General features: G+C 51.8%; 1 protein-coding gene and 1 pseudogene across 1 annotated transcript in view; both read left to right on the top strand.

Moving 5' to 3' along the window:
• The first annotated feature begins 2,418 nt into the window (after positions 1-2,418).
• Positions 2,419-18,887, top strand: LOC139009535 (spermidine synthase-like; annotated as a pseudogene).
• Positions 3,174-20,315, top strand: part of SBK1 (SH3 domain binding kinase 1) — a 56,351-nt gene continuing 39,209 nt past the window's right edge. Inside the window, exon 1 of the mRNA XM_070413433.1 lies at positions 3,174-3,942. The gene's annotated coding sequence lies outside the window, so the exon portion shown is untranslated. The remainder of the gene's footprint in view (positions 3,943-20,315) is intronic.

The following is a 20,315-nucleotide window of genomic DNA, read 5'->3' on the forward strand; positions in this document are numbered from 1 at the left end:
CGTGGGTTTGATTCCCGGCCCAGGGCATGCACCTCCATTGCAGGTTCGTCCTCGGCCCCTGTCGGGGCACGTGCAGTAGGCAACCAATCGATGTGTCCCTCTCACTTTGATATTTCTCTCTGTCTTCCCCTCCTCTCCATCCCTTCCACTCTCTCTAAAAAAATCAATGGAAAAATATTCTTGGGTGAGGATTTAAGAAAAAGAAAAGAAAAGAAAGGAGAGGACTCGAGCCAGTCTGCCCCACTGGGAAGCCATGCCTCCGGAGCTCCTTGTCTGGCCTGGGATGGCCCATGTCCGTGGGGGCCTGGGGCGGGGGGGGCGGGGAGGTCTAGAGGCCAGGACTGGGCCTGGGTGGACAGGATGTGAGGCCTGGCACTCACCATTCTCCGTGCCCTGGTTCCTGGGTTCTGGAGGCCACAGCACTAGCTGGGAACCCAGCAGACAGCCGGGCGTGGGCCCTGGGTCCATGGGGGAGGCCTGGGTTCTTTGGGAAGCAAGCAGGGACTCTCAAGGTCACGACATCTCAGGCCTCTTCCGTTCTTGGAGGCTCACTGTGTTCTGGAAGCATTAAGAATCCCGAGAACAGCATTACGAGGACCGCGGTGTGTCTTACATGCTTATGCCTGTCTGATTGATGCTTTTCACACACACACACACACACACACACGCGCGCGCGCGCGCGCGCGCACAGTGCTATACGGTGGTTCTGTTCACAAGGTAATTACAGGTTCATAAGGATGTTAACCCGGGAGAGGGGAGTCTGGGCTGGGACGCACTCTTAATGCCCCAGGAACGCTCCCAGGTCTCAGTCCTGTCAGAGAAATTGTCTGACCCTGTAACTGAATGTGTAACTTCTCGTAGAAACAGTATCAGTTAGTATGAAAGGCTCTTCCGGAAAGTGAGGCCTGGGCAGCTCCTCCCCATGCCCAAGCCGGGTCTACGCCGGGCCTGAGCCCGGACGACGACCAGGCGGAGCAGGCCACGTAGTGAGCAGGGCAGCCTCCTCCAGGCCCCAAACCAGCAGAGCCAAGAGCTGCAGGCCTGGCTCAGCCTCCCAGCCTGGTGCGGCTGCTTCTGCTGGCTCACCTCTGGCCGTAGGTCTGGTGCAGGGGCCGGCAGGGGCAGCAGGGGCCAGCAGGGGCCATGGTCTCTTTTAGGGGAGGGACCAGGAGGTGAATGGCTGAGATTTAAGGACTTAGACCCTCCAAGATGCTTAAGGCAGAGTTTGGAGCTGCCGGCTGACTCTTATCATCCCTCCTCAGGCTGGAGTCAGGGGATCAGGGGTGGGAGAGGGAAAGGTTGAGTCTCAGGCTCCTGGGAACTGGGCCTGAGCCTCCAGCCCCACTCCCAGCCCCAACCAGGCCCAGCCACTCGAACGGGAGACAGACAAAGCTTCGCAGCCACTGAGAATTAAAACTCATTGATTTTCCCCATTAGCTAGAGAAGGCCATCAGCGTGCATTAAACCAGGCACAACAGCAGCTTCATGAATAATTAATATTCGCAAATGACAACCCGGGGGGGCCCCCCCCCAGGAAAGGCAAGGGGTGACTGGAGGCCTGGGGCAGCCTGACCCCTCTTCTCCCACCTCAGGGAGCCACAGCCTGGCCTGCCCTCCCTCCTCCTGGTCCCCTAACATCCACTCCTCTTCTCGCCCCCTGTCCTCTTCCCAGAGAAACCCCAGGTCTGAGGCACATGATCCTGGCTGCCCTGGAGCATGGAGCCAGCACTGACAGGAGCTGGGAGTGCCGCTCTGCTCTGCTGTGTGTCCCCACGTGGCCTCAGAGGGTCTGCCCTGCCTGGGCTCATAGGGGTTGGATTCGCTGGCTTCTAAGTCTCTAGATCTGTGGTTCCAGGGAGGGACAGCGACCGGCCCAAAGCACGCAGGTCTGTAGCAGAGCCCACCCTGGAGCCCAGTGCCCGGTGTCATCACCCCAGCCCAGCCTAGGGGACTCCTTAGTGCAAGTCAGAAAAAGTCACCCCCTTTGGAGAGACTAATTCAAATAAGGAACCCCTCTGGGTGGGCCACTTAGAAAAAGGCACCCTCCTCCCCACGCTGTCACAGTTCTGAAGGCGCAGGGCATGGACCAGCCCCCACGCACCATCTGCCCGGGTACCTGTGCTCAGCCTCAACAACTCCGCTGACCCCACCCACCCACCTCCTCACCCCTCCGCTGACCCCCGTTCCCACTTCCATCCTTCTCCCACCCGTCCTTCCTCCTCAGAGCCCTGGGAGGGCCAGATCTGGCGTGCATACCTCCCACACCCCTGGCTGTGCGTGTTGTAAATTGCAGAGGAGGTGAGTGGCACTGAAAGCCGGCCTGCTATCCACACGACAAGCTGGTTGGGGCTGGGGGTGCAGGGGGGGAGGCTGCACCTGCCCAGGGGAAGCACTGGTTCCTAATTCACACAGGGCACCATGTCGATGCCTGCAGCCCCAGGGGCCTCCCACCAGGAGCCCCAGCCCACTAAGGCAGGAGTGGGGTCTGCCCTCTTCCTCGCCGGGTGCCTGGCACATAGCAGGTGCTCAAGAAACAGTTTCAAGCAAACAGCTTCTCCTGGGATTCCCCACACCCACCCCCTTCTCACGCCTCAGCGGCACAGATGGCTGTGTGCAGTGCATCTCCGGGTCCCACGGGACCTGTGTGCGGAACATCAGGGCAGGCCCCACGGGAAGCCGGCCACGTAACTGGACCCGGAGGCAGTGATGCTGACTGTTAAGGGAGCAAGGGGCGGGGAGGGGGAACCCAGGGAGCTGAGGGGTGATCTGTGAGTGGAGGCGTCCGTCCGTCCGGGATGCTCTCAGGAGCTCAGAGCCCTGCCCATCCCAGAGTCCCAGAGGTGCTGCCCTGAGCCACCAGCCTCACCCGGCTCCCCGAAGTATGGGTGGAGGGTGCAAGTGGCCAGGGCTCTCTGACCGAGGTACAGACGCTGGAGGTGGCTTCCGAGGGTCCTTAGAGGGGCAGGCCAGGTTCAGTCGGGGGCAGAACGGAGGCCACGCCCTTCCCGCTGCTCCGTGGTGTGGCCACCTGCTCTCCCAGCTCGCCACCCCCCAACAGCTCTGGCAGGGAAGGAGTTAACCTCCCAGCTTCTCAGCAAGAATGTGGAGCTATTAATACCCACAGCCTAGCGGTCTGCCAGAGCGCTCCCAGTCCGAGGGAGCAGGGAGCAGGGACTGAGGGAGAGAGCTCCAGTCTAGGCAGAGGCAGAGCCCAGCGAGGACCCCAGGGCCCAGAACTCCTCTAGGGGACAGTGTGGGCACTGTGCCAGCCTCACCCGGCCCTCACCCACCTTCAGCTGCAGGTCCTGACCCTCCCTCCTGGAGGCCACCGGTGCCACGCACTTCAGGAGAACAAACTTTCTTAGGGAAACCACCTCTCCTGCCGCGCTGGCTGCACAGGGAGGAGCAGACGCCTGGACAGACGGATGCACAGACGGTCGGGACACCTGAGCCTCTCCTCCCAGCCTCGCCTCTGACAGGCGGCAGCAGAGTGGGCAGCTGAGGGGCACGGGGGCCCTGCTGGACCTTCGTCCCACAGGGAGCCCCTCTGAGCCCAGGCATCCAGGCGCTGCCGCCCAAGGCCCAGCACTGCGCCCGGGAGGCCCGTGGTCAGGGCAGGAGTCCCGGCCGGACAGAGCCCCGGGCTCTTCCACCCACCAAGGCGACGGGCAACCTGAGTGCAAAGGCACAGGTGGCAGGCGGGCGGGCGCCGGGCCCCGAGGCCAGCAGGCTGCTGACCCTGGAGCACTCTGGCTCAGGGACCCCTGCCCAGACCGCGGAGGATGCTGCCGAGCCGGCCACCGGCCACCCCTGCCCTGTTCTGGAGCTGCCTCCCCCCTGGCCCCTGGGCTGTGGGCCGGAGGATGTGCCCGCCTTCTGCTTCATCTGCTTCCACAGGGAGGAGGAGGAGGAGGAGCTGCTGGAAGAGGTCCCACTGCAGAGGTCAGTGCCCCTGGTGGGCAGTGGGTGGGCAGGACTGGCACACAGGGCCCCGACTTGGGGCCCCTGGGGCCTGGCAGGCCTGCGTCCGAGTCTCTCGGTTTACTGCTTACCATCCGTCGCCACCTCCCTGCACCAGACTCTCAGCTCCCCTACCTGTCCCTCCTCTGTCTCTCCTGTCCTGGACCCACAGGGTCCCTCTGTCCTCTCCCATGTGGTCATGGCCCTCCTGCTCAGAGCCCTCCCTGGCTCCCAGCTCCCACAGGATGAAATGGACACTCAGTCGGGCATTCGGAGGCTGTGTGAGCTAACTGACCCCACCCACCCCATCTCTCTCTGCTCCCTACACTCACCCTCAGTGAATCCCTGCCCAGACTTCTCTCCCCCAGCCCATCCCGGCCCAGCTGCAATGCTTCTTCCTCCGGGAAGTCCTTCAGGAGCTGAGAGTTCCTTTACTCCCTGCACTGAACCGACCCCTAGTAGGGTTGAATCTTTGTTAAATTAATTAATGAGTGGAAATATCTGTGTGTGTATATGCATGTGTGTGGGGGGGGGGTCAGGGGGAGTGAAGGGTTGTGTGACTGGGTATTTGGGGGTGAGTGTGTGATTGTGAGTGTACGTACATGTTTGTGGGAGCACGTGTGGCTTCTATGTAGCCATGAGGAATAGGGTTTGTGCACTGTGCGGAGGTCGGGGTTCATTCCCTAGGGACCATTGTTCTTATTGCCAGCTCACCCCACCCCCATCTGCAGGGAATGCATTACCCAACCTGTGACCTCAGGCTCCCAGGATGGACAGCAAATCTAAAGGGAAGACAGAGGTCACCTCTGCTGTGACCCAGCCCGCCCACACTTCCGTCACCTAAGTCAGCACTGCCCTGGGTGGGGAGAAGGGCAGGCTCAGGGCCAACCCAGGCGCCCCTCCGGCCCTTTGCAGGAGAGCTGGGGCTCAGGGTGGGCGCCTGCTGCCTGGGCCGCTTCCTCCCTGAATCTCTCTGTTAGACCCCTGGTCTGTAAGTTTCCCTCTGTGGGCCTTCGTCTCCTCATCTGCGAAATGAGGGGATGCTCCTGCCACGGTCGTCAGTGACTGAGCACCCACAGAGGCCAGGGCGTGCCATGGGGCTGGAGCCCAGCCCTCCCGGGGTCACAGCCCTCCCGGGGTCACAGCCTGCTGGGCGAGACAGACAAGCAAACAGGTCAGTGTGACCAAGCGCTGGGCGCCTGGATAGGCGTGGGTGCACTGTGCGCAGGGTCAGGGAAGGCTGGCCACCCCAGGAGCCCTGCTGTTCTGTCTTACAGTCCAGACCAAGTTAGGAGGCTCCGAAAGCCAGATCATAGGTGTGGAAGTGCTTCTCGTACTCCAAAGCAATGAACCCCTAAAGTATCGCTATATTTGTTGTAGGAGTTCAAAATGTTTGTTGGATGAATGAATGAATGAATGAATATGACATGGGGAGACAGGACATCAGAATCATCTGAGTTGATTGTTAAAAAATACACGCTATCCTGGCGACTTTGCAGCCTCAGGTCTTGGAGGAGATGGGTGTGTGATTTTAATCAGTCCCCCAGGTGAGCAGCTTGAGCGAACCAGCATTTGGGAAACCCGAGAAGGAGAGGCATAGGCCTCAGGGTCAGGCAGCCACGAGTTCCTGCCCTCCTCCCTCACTACCCCCCATCTCCCACCTCCAACTTTGGGGATCCCCTTATAGGGGAAGCCCCCTTTGCCTCCTGCACTGGCAGCACGGTGGCCTATGTTTGCAGGCTACTAGCCAGCTGGTAGATGCTAGCCCTTTAAGTCCTGGGGAGAGGACACCGCCAGGCTGGGCAGAGGCAGTGACCACAGGTGCCAGGTGGTGAAGCTAAAAATACTGAGTGATGTGAACACGGAGGCTGCAGGAGCCTGGCGTGCTGCTGGGGCGGGGGGAGGGGTTGGTGGGCCCTAGAGTGCTCTGCCCTCCCCGAGGAGTTGGCAGAGGGGTTGGTGGGTCGCCTTGGGGGCTTAAGCCTGCCCCCCACCCCCTCCTCTCAGCGCCAGGATTCCCTCCCAGTAGGGCTGCCACGTTAGCCGCCGTGGGGCATGCTGATTCCACTGCATCCTCTTCCCTGTGAGAAGAGAAATCATGTCTTCTCTTGGGGCCCCTGCAAAGTTAGATAGTTGAGCTTTCTCAGGCACTTTTAGGGACAGAGGCGATGAGGGATGTAGGTGACCAGTTCAGGCATTTGTGGATCAGCAAACTTTCCCTGAGGCCTCCTGGGACTGGCTGCTGAGGCCACAGAGATGAGCAGGGCCCAGGCACTTCCCTGGAGGGACCTGGTGAGGACAAGGCACACCATGCATGGCATGCATGTGCTGCGATGGAGAGTGAGCACCGCGCCCTGGGCTCCTGGGTGCTGTGAGGAGCTGCCCGCAGAGAACACAGCTGCCTCTGATGAAAACTTGTCAGCAAAAGCATCACCCACAGTGCTGCTCACCAGCCACCTACATAGGTGCTTTGAGGTGTTCATTAAGGTTGTAACAAATACGCCTGGAAATCACAATGCCTTGGCTCGGTAGAGCCTATATCCTGCTTATGCCAAGTCTAGGGGGGATTGAGGGAGACTCTACCCGCTCAGTCGTTTGGGGACTCCGGCTCCGCCCACCTTGTGACTGTCACCACCCTCCGCAGCCACTGGAAGATGAACAAGAAAGAGAACCGGGATCACGTGTGAAACTTTTATGAGCCAAAGTTGGAAGTGGCCCACTTCCCTTCTGCCCACACTCATTAGCCAGAACAGCTAATTGCAAGCAAAACTGGGGAATGTGGTCCAGTTGTGACCATTTCACAGGGCTCTTGTGTAAAACACCACAAAAGAACAGTTGGTATGTGTGAAAGCACCTGGTATATAAGAGGTGTCCAGTGTGTTCATTCATTCCCTCATTCCACAAATCTCACCGAGCACTCGCTGTGAGCTATTAGAAACTGGGCAGTGAAAATGCCATCCCTGCTCTCACGGGGCTTATATTAAAGGGGGAGTCAAACAAAGCACAAGCAAGCAAATAAATGGATCTGGTCACCAATATTCAAACACACTGTTAGAGGCATAACCAGAAGGATGGTGGGGACATTGCTATTCCTACCTAAAGAATGAGAAGGGCCCTGGCCGTTTTGGCTCACTGGATAGAGCGTTGGCCTGCGGACTGAAGGGTTCCGGGTTTCAATTCCAGTCAAGGGCACATGCCCAGGTTGCGGGCTGGAACCCCAGTAGGGAGCCTGCAGGAGGCAGCCAATCAATGATTCTCTCTCATCATTGATGTTTCTAACTCTCCCTCTCCCTCTCTGAAATCAATAAAAATATATTATAAAAAATAAAAATAAAAAGAATGAGAAGGAGCTAGGCAGAATGGAGGTAAGAGCATCCAGCAGGAACAGAGAGTGCAAAGGCCTCGAGGCAGGCTAGTTTGGTGAGTGTGAGGGAATATCCAGGCAGTGTGGCCAGGGTAGAGTGAATGATGGGGAGGATGACACAGTTGATGGGGGGAGACAGGAAGGGGTAGATCCCATAGGCTTTGTGGACCAAGTGAAAATGGATTTTTCTCTGGATGGGATTGGGAAGCCTTTCGGGGCTTTTAATTAAGTTCAGGAAGCGATATATAACCTGATTGACATTTTAAACAATCACTCCAGCGGCTCTGGGGAGAATCCATGGCAGCTGGGCCAGAGTGAGTACAAGAAATCAGTGTGGAGGTCATGGTGATGGTGGAGGGGGCGTGGCGGTGGCCTGGACCAAGGCGGGCCTTGGAGGCAGTAGATGCCTTCTACATACATTTAGGAGACAGAACTTGCTGATGGTTTAAGGAAGAAGGGGATGGAGAACAAATCTGGGGTTCCTGGGTTGGATGATGAGAGGCTCAAGAGAGGGAAGAGGCATGGTGAGAAGCTCAAGAGTCCTGCTACGGAAGCTTCCAACTCGAGAAGCATGTGATGTCCAAGAGAAGATGGCAAGGCGGGGCTTGACAGTAAGAGTCTGGACCTTAAAGGGGAGGTCTCTTGGCTGGCGACAGACTACCAGAGACAACACAAAGGGCATTGGAAGCCATGATGTTACACTAAAGAGAGAGGGGAGAGGAGAGGCCCAGGACCCAGCCCCGAGGAGCTCTGCGATTTAGAGGTCACCTGAAGGAGAAGCCAACGAGGGTGGAGGAGAAGGAGCAGCTGGCAAAGTAGGAGGAGAGCCAGGGGTGTGGGCGGTCATGGAAACCAGGAGAAGGGTGTCCTAGGAGGAGAGAGGGGATGGGCAATGGACTTCAAAGGTGCTGAGCAGTCAGGAAATCAGGGTGGATTTAGTGACCGATTAAGTCAGAATTGCCTTGGATAAGAACGTTTCCTGGGGGTGTAGACAAGAGCAGGGCTGAGCGGAGGCTTCTGGTTAAAGATGGTGGGTTGAAATACACATTTCAGTTCTCTGTCCTGAGTCCCCATTAAAAGGAAGTGAGAGGGTAATTTCAGGTCCGCACAGTAGCCCCCCATCCACGGTTTCACTTTCTGACCATTGAGTTACCTGAGGTCAACTGCGGCCGGAAAGTATTAAGAGAAAAATTCCAGCCCTGTCCAGTGTGGCTCAGCTGGTTGAGTGTCATCCCGTACACCAAAGGTGGCGGGTTCGATTCCCGGTCAGGGCACATACCCAGGTAGCGGGTTTGATCCTGGTTAGGGCTCCCTGTGAGAGGCAACCAATCAATGTTTCTTTACATCAGTGTTTCTCTCTCTCTCTCAGATCAATTAAAAAAATAATAAATAGCCTGACCGGTTTGGCTCAGTGGATAGAGCGTCGGCCTGTGAACTGAAGGGTCCCAGGTTTGATTCCGGTCAAGGGCATGTACCTCGGTTGCAGACACATCCCCAGTAGGGGGCGTGCAGGAGGCAGCTGGTCTATGTTTCTCTCTCATCGATGTTTCTAACTCTCTATCCCTCTCCCTTCTTCTCTGTAAAAAATCAATAAAATATATTTTTAAAAATAATAATAATAATAAATTAAATAAATAAATAAATAAAAGAAAAATTCCAGGAAAAAACAGTTCATAAGTTTTAAAGTACGCCCCATTCTGAGGAGCATGACGAAATCTAGCGCCATCAGGCTCCATCGCCCATGGCCGTGCTTGTGTTCAAGTCGCCCTTATTTTACTTCATCGTGGCCCAAAGCGCAAGAGTAGCGACGCTGGCCATTCAGATCTGCCGCAGAGAAACTATAAAGTGCTTCCTTTAAGTGAAAAGGTGAAAGTTCTCGACTTAATAAGGAAAGAAAAAAATCGTACACTTGAGGTTGCTAAAATCCACAGTAACAACAAATTTCTATTTGTGAAACTGAAAGAAAAAGAAATCCATGCTGGTGTTGCTGTCACACCTCAAACTGCAAACGTTACAGCCACAGTGCAAGGTAAACGCCTAGTTAGGGAGGAAAAGGCATGACATCTGTGTGTGGACGACACAAACGGAAAATGTGCTCTGACTGATGGCGACCTGTTGCCGCAGAAAGCAATGCGCCCATGAAGACTCCAGCAAGGATTCCCCTGACACGAGGGACACGGGACCATTTCCTGCAAGTAAGGGACGGTCACCCAGTCAGGAATCGGTGTGGACGGAAAAATATAAAAATTACTGGAGAGAAAGAGAGACGACATTCACATAACTTTTATTGTTACAATTGTTCTATTTTATTATTAGTTACTAGAGGCCCGGTGCACAAATTCGTGCACGGGCGGGGTCCCTCAGCCTGGCAAATGATCAGGGCTGATGGGAGGCGGGGGAGGGGGCCAGCTGGCCAGGGGTAGGGACCTCAGGAGGTTGGCTGGCCAGGGGCAGAGACTGCGGGAGGTTGGCTGTGGGAGCACACTGACCACCAGGGAGCAGCTCCTGCGTTCAGCGTCTGCCCCCTGGTGGTCAGTGCATGTCATAGCAACTGGTTGATTGGTCGACCAGTCATTTAGTCGTTTGGTGGCTTAGGCTTTTATATATATAGATTGTTGTTAATCTCTTAATATACCTAACATAAATTAAACCTTATAGGTATGTACAGAGTGGGGCAAAAGTTGGTTTACAGTTGTGAGTGCACAAATCACAAAGTTTATTCTTTTTTTAATAAATATTTTTTGTTGATTTCTGGAGAGCTGGGAAGGGAGAGAGAGAAAAAAAACAACACAAAAAACATTGACGTGAGAGCGAAACATCCTTTGGCTGCCTGCCTCCTGCACACCCAACCGGGAATGGAACCAGCAACCTTCCCGTGCACAGGACGCCGCCCAACCACCTGAGCCCACTGGCCAGGGCCAGAGTTAATTATTGTATTGTGATTTGTTAATTATTGTGTTATTTTCCATACGAACAACTGTAAACCCACTTTTGCCCCACCCTGTGCGTATAGGTAAAAACATAGCATACATAGGGTTCAGTATGGTCTGAGGTTTCAGCCTCTGGAGTCTTGGAACGTATCCCCCATGGAAAAGCGGGGGGGGGGGGGGGGGGCAACTGTATATTAGTCTTTTGTTGCTGCCATAGCAAATTATCACAAATTTAGTTACTTAAAATCGAACAAATGTATCATCTTAAAGACCTCATGTCAGAAGTTCGGCACAGGTCTCATTGGGCTAAAATCAGGGCGTTGGCAAGGCGACTGTAGGAAGCTCTTTCTGGAGGAATTTCTGGAGGCTCCAGGGGAGACTCCCTGTCTGTCTTTCCCAGAGGGTACCCGCACTCCTGGCTCATGACGCCCTCCCTCCGGCAGAGGGCGTCTCTCGGCCCGCCTCCTCCCTCACATCTTTCCCTCTGACCACAGCTGGGAAAGGCATTCCCCCATCGGGTCAATCCAGGCTCATCATCCATCTTTCTCTCTGCCTTCCTCTCTCTCAAATAATTTTTTAAAGAAAAAAAAATCAGAAAGAAAATGCAATGCAGGCTGGCCGGTTTGAAACTAATTTGAAAAAGGAAAGTCCAGAAGTAGAACCACCTTCGTTCAGCCCCTTCCTGCCATGTAACACAACACAGGTTCTGGGGATTAGAGCACGGACATTTGGGGGCCGTGATTCTGCCACCACAGTATGAACCAGAGAGAATAATGTAAAGGGACCACAGCAACAAACATCTAAATCTGGAAGGCGGATGAATGTGGCCCATGCCTTAGCAGTCCGAGGACACTGCCCCTGAAGTGGACCCTGAACCAGGAGTGAGAAACGCCAAGGGGCACCAGGGGTGACCCCACAAAACCCCCCAAGGCGCCCGTGTTAATGAACTAAGTGCCCCTGGAAGTGGGAGCAAAGCTGGGGCCAAAAACAAGAGGATTGGTCCACAAAGGCTGTAATCCTCAGATTTCCTGCTCCACTCCGCACAGCTGGGCAGCTGCCCGCCCCCGCCCAACAAAGACAGAAGGTTCATTGTCCCGAGAGGATAAAACAGGGTCTCCGAACCCGGGACACAGCAGGACAACTGGGAGGGGCAGCCCTGTGACCCACCAGCGGCTTATTTGACTGCTCCATCCTGGATGCGGGAAGCCCCGTCCCATCACCTGGGGCCCCTCCCCTCTGGCTCCGGGACAGTGAAGTCAGGGCTAAGCTCTCAGACAGGACACTCCAGGATGTATTCCCTTCAACCTCTGACTATATGAACAACAAGTATTTTGTGACTGTTGTTTCATTTCCTGTTTGCTTTCGTTTTCTTCTCCCTGCATACTGTCTTCTCCAAATTGTTGGGTTTCCTCCTGTTTGTATTAGTTCTCTTTCAGAGTCTAACTCGCCAGGAAGAGAAAACCTAAATAGGCTGGCATCAGGGATTTCCCAGCGAAACAGCCCGACCCCAACTCTCTGTATTGAGCCCCTGGGTCAACCAGCCCTCCCACCCTCCGCATAGGGCTACTCAGCAGCTTGCTTTCATAAACCGTTTTTTATATTCCTTTAATCAATTATAGGAAAAGGCAAAGGTCGTAAGTGGTCAGTATAATGAGCCTTGGCAATTGTGTACACCTGCGCAACCCACACTTCACTCAAGATACAGCACATTTCCGTCCCCCAGAAAGTTTCGTCGTGCCCCAGTCAACACCTCCCCCACCAGAGGCAACCGCTATGCTTCCAATCTCTTAGACATGAGCAGATGACCAGGGGTCATCGATATTTGAGAAAAACCTCTAATATAACAAAACAAACAGAATTTTGAGGAAACAATATGCGGGGGGGGGGGGGGGACTTAAAAACAAAACTATTATCACTATATTCAGACTTAGGAAGATATATGGCACATGTGAAATAAAAATTAGATGCTGTTTTTTTTGGGGGGGGGGGGACACTCTCAGAATAAACATAACAAAACAAAAACGTTCTTAGACTTAGATAATATCCCAGCAGAAATGCAAACTTACTTAAAAGGGGTCAGCAGCCCTGACTGGTGGGGCTCGGTTTGTTAGGCATCGTCCCCTGCACCAGGAGGTTACCAGATTTCCTGTCAGGGCACATGTCCCAGTTGTGGGCCCATTGATGTCTCTCTCTCTCTCTCCCATTCCCTTCCTCTCTCTCTCTCTAAAAATCAATAAACTATTCTTTTAAAAAATAAAATAAAATAAAATAAAATAGGTCAGCAAACTACAGCCTGCAGGCCAAATCCAGCTTCACCTGCTTCTTACATAAAGTTTTATTGGAACAGAGCTACACCCATTTGGGTTTTTTTTTTTTAATCTTTATTGTTGAGAATATTACAATGTCTCCTTTTTTTTTTCTCTCTGTTGCCCCCTCCACTGGGTTCCTGCCCTGCCCCAGGCCTTCACCACTCTATTGTCTGTGACCATAGGTAATGCATATATGCATATAAGATCTTTAGTTAATCTCTTCCTGCCTCGCTCCCTCTCTGAGATTCGTCAGTCTGTTCCATGTTTCCATGCCTCTGGTTCTATTTTATTCATCCGTTTATTTTGTTATTAGATTCCTTGCTCATTTATTTTGATTTTTAGATTCAATTGTTAATAGATATATATTTATTGCCATTTTGTTGTTGTTGTTGTTGTTGTTGTTGTTGTTCTTCTTCTTCTTCTTCTTCTTCTTCTTCTTCTTCTCCCTCTTCTTAAAGAATACCCTTCAACATTTCATGTAATACTGGTTTGGTGGTGATTAACTCCTTTAGCTTTTTCTTGTCTGTGAAGCTCTTTATCTGACTTTCTATTCTAAATGATAGCTTTGCTGGGTAGAGTAATCTTGGTTGTAGGTTCTTGCTATTCATCACTTTAAATATTTCTTGCCACTCCCTCTGACCTGCAAAGCTTGAGAAATCAGCTGACAGTCATATGGGTGCTCCCTTATAGGTAATTAACTGCTTTTCTCTGGCTGCTTTTAACTTTAACTTTAACCATTGGAATTTTAATTAGGATGTGTCTTGGTGTGGGTCTCTTTGGGTTCCTTTTGTTTGGGACTCTCTGTGCTTCCTGGACTTGTAAGTCTCTTTCTTTCACCAGGTAGGGGAAGTTTTCTGACATTATTTCTTCAAATAGTTTTGAATAGCTTGCTCACTTGCTCTCTCTCTTCTCCTTCTGGCACCCCCATAATGCAAATGTTGGTAGGCTTGATGTTGTCCCAGAGGCTCCTTACACTATCTTCATATTTTTTTATTCTTTTTGCTCTTCTGATTAGGTGTTTTTTGTTTTTTGTTTTTTTATTGGGTATTTTTTGCTTCCTCATGTTCCAAGTCATTAATTTGATTCTCAGCATTCTCTACTCTACTGTTTATTCCCTGTAAATTATTCTTCATTTCAATTAGTGTATCCTTCATTTCTGACTGGACCTTGTTCATGTCTTAAATTCTTACTAAGATTCTCGAAAGTTTCACTAAGTCCCTTGAAGCTCTTATTAAGATCCTTAAGCACGCCTAAACCGGTTTGGCTCAGTGGATAGAGCGTCGGCCTGCGGACTGAAAGGTTCCAGGTTTGATTCCGGTCAAGGGCATGTACCTGGGTTGCGGGCACATCCCCGATGGGAGATGTGCAGGAGGCAGCTGATCGATGTTTCTCTCTCATCGATGTTTCTAACTCTCTATCTCTCTCCCTTCCTCTCTGTAAAAAATCAATAAAATATATTTAAAAAAAAAAAATCCTTAAGCAGCCTTAGAACCATTGTTTTGAGCTCTGTATCCAGTAGTTTGCTTTCTTCCATTCCTTTCATTTGTGACATGTTTCTTTGTATCCACATTTTGGTTGCTTCCCTGTGTTTCTTTCTATATATTAGGTAGAGCTGTATGTCTCCTGGAATTGGTGGAGTGGCCTTGTGTAGTAGGTGCCCTATAGGGCCCAGTGGCTCAGACCTCCCCCCACCCCTGTCACCTGAGGTGGGTACCTGAGGAGGCCTCTGCAGTGGAGATATCTTTCTAGGTGCATCCCCATGTGGGCTGCGTGCACAGTTTTGTTGTATTTAGCCTTGATTGCTGTTGGTGTAACTGAGAGGAATTGACCTCGAGGCCAATTGGCTGTGAGGACCAGCTGCGACTACAGTGGGGGAGCTGCTGTGCAGAAGACACCCCCATGGAGCAGGACTTGCTTCGGTGGGGTTTTGGTACTCACTTAGTCTGCCCCTTGAGTATGTTGCTTGTGGATGTGTAGAGTTGTAATCTGGTATGGTCTGAAGCTGTCCACCGGTGCACTGGCTCTGGAGCCTCCTGGGTGGTGCAAAGTTAGCCATTGCCTGGGATCACCCGGCAGCAGCTACAGAGCAATCTGTAGATGGCTGCTCTTGTATTAGGCTTGGAAGTGGCCAGGCCAGGCCAAGCTGTGAAGCAAGGCAGGTTGGCGCTAGTGCTGGGTCTTGGGCCTCTTATTTTTATTGGTAGATATGGGGCACACTGATACCAACTGCTGCTTGTTTGAGAGGTTTTAGACATGTCTGAAGCCTGAGTCAGGACAGGCCATTCATATGGAAAAGGCACTGCAAACAACTTTGGTGGGGCTGCAAATTGGTTGGGGTGGAGTCTCAGGGAATCACCAAGGTGGAATGAACAGAGTGAGCCATGCTAACGAAGACTCAGATATGGCTTTCAGTCAGTTCTGCGATGGGGAAGGTGTCAGCATAGTAACCATGATCCCTTTGAGCACCCCTGTCTGGGAGAAAGCTGCCCCTGAGTTCTTGCTCTAATCTAGTTCCTCCTGTATGTCCTTGGGAACCTCCCCACCCCCCACCCCGAGCCATTGCCCCAGCATTGGAGCCCAGAGGGATTGAATCCAAGTAAATCTGGGCACCAGTCCTTTTCAGAGGGACTGCCTGGGTCTCCAGCAGCCTCTGTGTCACTCAGCCACAGTCTCTGCTGGTTTTTACAGCCTGAGGTTATGGGACTTCTCTTCCCAGATCTGGAACTCTTGGCTGGGAGTATGGTGTGGAGCTGGGACCCCTTGGTTCTCACGAGAGGCTCCTGCAGTGGGGATAGCCTTCCCGATTGAAAAAAATGCCATATGTTGGTATAGGCCCAGCCCGTTCCACGCTCCACCTTTCCTACCAGTCTCAATGTACTTTCTTTACTTCTCTAGTTGTAGGACTTCCATTCAGCCAGATGTTAGGCAGTTCTGAATAATGGTTGTTCTGTATTTTACTTGCAATTTTGATGTGGTTGTGGGAGGCAGCAGGTACCAGCATTTACCTACGCCGCCATCTTGGCTCTCTACACCCATTTGTTTATGTCCTTCAATGGCTGCTGTCACATTGGTAGAGTTGAGTAGTTGTGACAGAGACCACATGGCCTGCAAGGCCTAAAATATTTACCATTCGGCCCTTTAAGGGAAAAAAAAATGCTGACCCTGAATTAGAAGATAAAGTTGAGGAAGTTTTCCATAAAGTAGAGCAAAAAATGAAAGACGTGTCCGTTTAGATCTTCTAGTAAACAGATGCTGAGATGACACTAGGAGTCCTGGGGTGGGAGGACGATGCCTGTGAAAATAAAAGAGAAGGAAACAGGATTGGCAGGCAGAGTCTTCAGACCCTCTGACACCTGTGGAACAAACAAAGGAGGGAAACAAAGGAGGGAAACAGACCTGGGTAGGGAGAGCCTGACTTTGATGAAGATCAACAAAGTCTTGGCCAACCCAGTGGAGTCCCCAGAGCAAAGACTGTCCCTTAGAGGAGCCCCACATTGGGCAGAAATGGCCAGGCCCTGTGTCCCCACTATGCTCAGTCATTGGCTGGCACTGCCCGAGAAGACCTTGGTCTTGGTTGCAAGGCTGTAGTGGGTCTCAAAAGCTGTCGGTCAACCACACTCCTCACAGCTGAGTGACAAAGTTCTGTCTTGAAAGGAGAACCCGTGGGGCTTCATGGCTGCCACGCTGTGGGGGTAGGAAAGAAAGAGTAAGAAAGTTAGGAGACCAGCACAGGAACCTCACACCTCAACAAAGGAGAGAACGAAGAAAACAACGGAGAGGAAATAGACAAGGAAGCATTTCAGACCTTTATCAGAAGGAACCTGAATGTTCAGACTGAAAGGGCCCACTACGTGTCAGTAGACCCACACAAGGCCAGTTGCCAGTGAACGTCAGAACAAGAACAGCCACGAGATTCTACAAAGGATCAAGAATCAAAATTTCATCAGACTTTTCAACCACAGTCTTAGAAACCAGAACATCCGGGAGCTGTATTAAAAAGTATAAAAGAAAATTAATTTCAGCCTAGGATTACATACTTGGCCAACCCATGGATCAATCAAGGGTAGGAAAAAGGTCTTCTCAGATTTACATGGGCTCAAAAATTTTATCTTTCTTAAGAAAGCTACTGGAGAATGGCTCCACTAAAAACAAAGAAAAAACAAAGAAACGGGGGAAGCCAACGCAAGAGAGAGGTGAGGTGATGGTGAAGGGAGCCCAGAGCAGCATCTCTGGACAACAGACCTGGAGGGTCGGCAGTTCACACTGGAATAAGTTAGAAGGTTCTAGAAAAGACTTCCTCAAGGAGATGAAATTGATAGAATACCTAATGTATTTGAACTTTCGAGAGATTTATATACAACTTGGAGAGAATGTGGGTTGAATTAGCCATAAAAACATAGAAAAACAAGCCCTTCCCTTTACAAAGTTATTAAACCCAAGAAAAACAAAACATTTGTTCAGAAAAAGGAATTAAATTTAAAACTTCTGCTCTGCAAAAGACATGCTTAAGAGAATGAGAAGACACCCTAGCCAGTTTGGCTCAGTGAATAGAGCCTCTTCCTGTGGACTTAAGGTTCCTGGGTTCAATTCTGGTCAAGGGCACGTACCTCGGTTGCAGGCTCCTGGCGGGAGGCAACCAATTGATGTGTCTCTCTCACATTGGTGTTTCTCTCTGTCTCTCCCTCTCCCTTCTACTCTCTCTAAAAATCAATGAAAAAAATATTCTTGAGTGAGGATTTAAAAAAAGAAAAGAGAGAGAGAGAGAGAATGAGAAGACAAGCCAAAATAGAATGGGAGAAAAATATTTACAAAAAACATCTGATGTGATAGAAACTGTTTACCTGATAAAGGACTGTTATCCAAAGTATACAAAAAAAAACCTCTTAAAACTCAACAATAAGCAAATGAACAACCCAGTTAAAAAATGGACAAAAGATCTGAACAGACACCTCACCAAAGATGATACACAAATGTCGAACAAGCATTTTAAAATGCTCAACATCATATGTCATTAGAGAAAAGCAAATTAACACAACACTGAGATACCACCACACACCTGTTAGAGTGGCTGTCGAGGATGCTGTCGAGGATGTGGGCAGCCGGAGGAATCTCCATCACTGCTGGTGGCCGCACGGTCCAGTCCACTTGGGAAGACAGCTTCTCACAAAGCTGAGCATGTCTTCCCTTAGGATCCAGAAGTAGCATTCCTTGGTATTTACCCAAATGAGTTGAAAACATGTCCACACGAAAACCTGCACATGAATATGTATAGCAGTTTTATTCATAATTGCCAAAAACTTGGGGCAACCAATATGTCCTTTAATAGGTGAATGGATTAAAAAAAAAAAACACAACTATGGTACACCCATATAATTGCAATAAAAAGAAATGAGCGAGGTTGCGGCCTGGGCAGCAGGCGCAGCTGGTCCCGTTGTGCTGTGGCTCCAGGCGGCCTGCAGTCCACGTCCCGCGCCCCCGCCCCCCACCAGCGCGCCCCTCAAGGAGCCTGGTCCCCAAGGCCCCATCTCCTCCGGCCCCGCTGCCACCCGCGAGGGCTGGTTCCCCGAGATGTGCAGCCTGTGGCCGGGCCAGGCCCTGTCCCTGCGCTCGCGGTTCCAGGATATCCTTGCCTTTGGAGTAAGAGCTAAGGCCGCGTGCAGGTGTTGGACGGGGTCACCCAGAGCACGGAAAGGGGCGAGTTCCCCACCCGGAGATGATAGCCAACCAGCTGCTCTGCAGCCACCCCAACCCACTCAAGTGCTGGTCATGCGGGTGGCTGGGGTGTCCTGCGGGAGGGGGCGAAGCACTCCTCTGTGGAGTCCGGCATCCAGGGCGAGATTGACGGGGTTGTCACTCAAGTCCCTAAGAAGATCCTGCCTGGCATGGCCATTGGCTACTCCGGCGCAAAGCTGACCCTCCACGTGGGCGAAGGTTTTCAGTTCATGAAACAACCAGACGCTTTCAATGTTATCATCACCGAGTCCTCGGACCCCAGGGGCCCTGCCAGAGCCTCTTCAAGGAGCCGATTACCAGCTTGTGAAGACGGCGCTCAGGAGGATGGGATCCGCTGGGCCCGGGTGGGTGCCGGTGGCTGCTCCTGGGCCTCATCAAGGACATGCGGCACGGCTGCAGGCCGCTCTCCCCCGGCCCAGGTCGGCTTCACGGTGAGCAGATAAACTCCCGCATCAAGTCCAGGTGCCGGTGCAGGAGCTGAGGCAGAAGCAGGTGGAACAGAGGCAGCTCAGGTACTGCAACTCTGACGTGCACCCGGCGGCCTGCGTCCTGCCTGAACTTGCCCGTGAGGCCCTGAATGATGTGAGCTGAGCCCAGATGCCGCTGACCACACCGCCCAGGGCCTCGGGCCAGGTTGCCCTGGACAGGACCCCTGCCGGCACCCCAACAGCCAAGTGTTACAGCCCCGAGTGCTGCCCGGCTGCCCTGCTGGCCAGACTGTCTGAATCCCTGTATTCTTCAGGCCCCGAGCCTATACCAGCTTGTACGCGCGTCTCCACCCTCTGTCACCCTCACTCACCAAACACATGTATTTATAACAAACGAACAAAAACAAAAAAAGAAATGAGCTGTTGAGCCACAAAAAGACACGACAGAACCTTAAATGGGTATTGCTGAGTGAAAGCAGCCAATCTGAAAAGGCTGTATGATTCCAACAACACACATTCTGAAAAAGCCAAAACTATAGAGACAGTAAGATCAGTGGTGGCCAAGGGCTTATAGGAAGGGAGGGAGGGAGGGAGGAAAGGGGGAGCACAGGGGATTTGTAGGGCCGTGAACTGTTCTGTATGATCCTGTCATGGCAGGTCCATGACACTTTGCATCTGTCAAAACCCATGAAATTCACACTCAGAGTGAGCCCTGTGTAACTACAGTGGGGCCTTGACTTACCAGTTTAATTCGTTCTGAGACCGAGCTTGTTAAGGAGCTCGTTAAGGAGCTCGTTAACTCAAATTACTCTATCAACTCAATGCAAAAAATCGGTGGAGAGACAGCTGGTATCTCAAAAAACTCATTAGTCGGGACACTCGTAAGTCAAGGCCCCACTGTATGGACTTCAGTTAATTACAGTGCCTCGGTATTGGTTTGTCGGTTGTAACAAGTGTATCTATCACACTGAGGCAACATGTTCATCATAGGGAAACTGGGAGACCGGGCTGTAGATGCACTTTCTGCTCAATTGTTCTGTAAACCTAAAAATGCTCTAAAAATAGAGTCTGTTATGGAAAGGGAGACAAAAAAAGAAACCATAGTATTTCACAAAAGGCTGTAAATAATGTTCCCACAAGGTGTAAGCACTCCCAACCTTACCAATAATATGATGCAACTGTAATGGGAGAGCGGAAAATAAGAAGGGGGGGGAGTGGCTAGCTTGTTTGGCTCAGTGGATAGAGCGTCAGCCTGCAGACTAAAGGGTCCTGGGTTTGATTCTGGTCAAGGGCACATGCCCAGGTTGTGGGCTCGATCCCCAGTAAGGGGCGTGCAGGAGGCAGCCAATCAATGATTCTCTCTCGTCATTGATGTTTCTATCTCTCTTTCCCTCTCCCTTCTTCTCTGAAATCAATAAAAATATCTTTAAAAAAAAAGAACTGTGGGAGGGAGAGATAGGGGAGTTAACCCACATCTTCCAAAGTGGGACATGGTAGGTGAAGCCTAAACTGGAAAGAAGCAAAGTAAACATGCCGTGTAGGACACACAGAGGCAACCATAAGAGTTAAACTGATTGTCTCTAAGAAGAGA

This window comes from Myotis yumanensis, unplaced genomic scaffold, assembly GCF_028538775.1.
Source record: "Myotis yumanensis isolate MYYU_CA2020_CCGP unplaced genomic scaffold, mMyoYum1.0.hap1 SCAF_4, whole genome shotgun sequence".
Lineage (NCBI taxonomy): Eukaryota > Metazoa > Chordata > Mammalia > Chiroptera > Vespertilionidae > Myotis > Myotis yumanensis.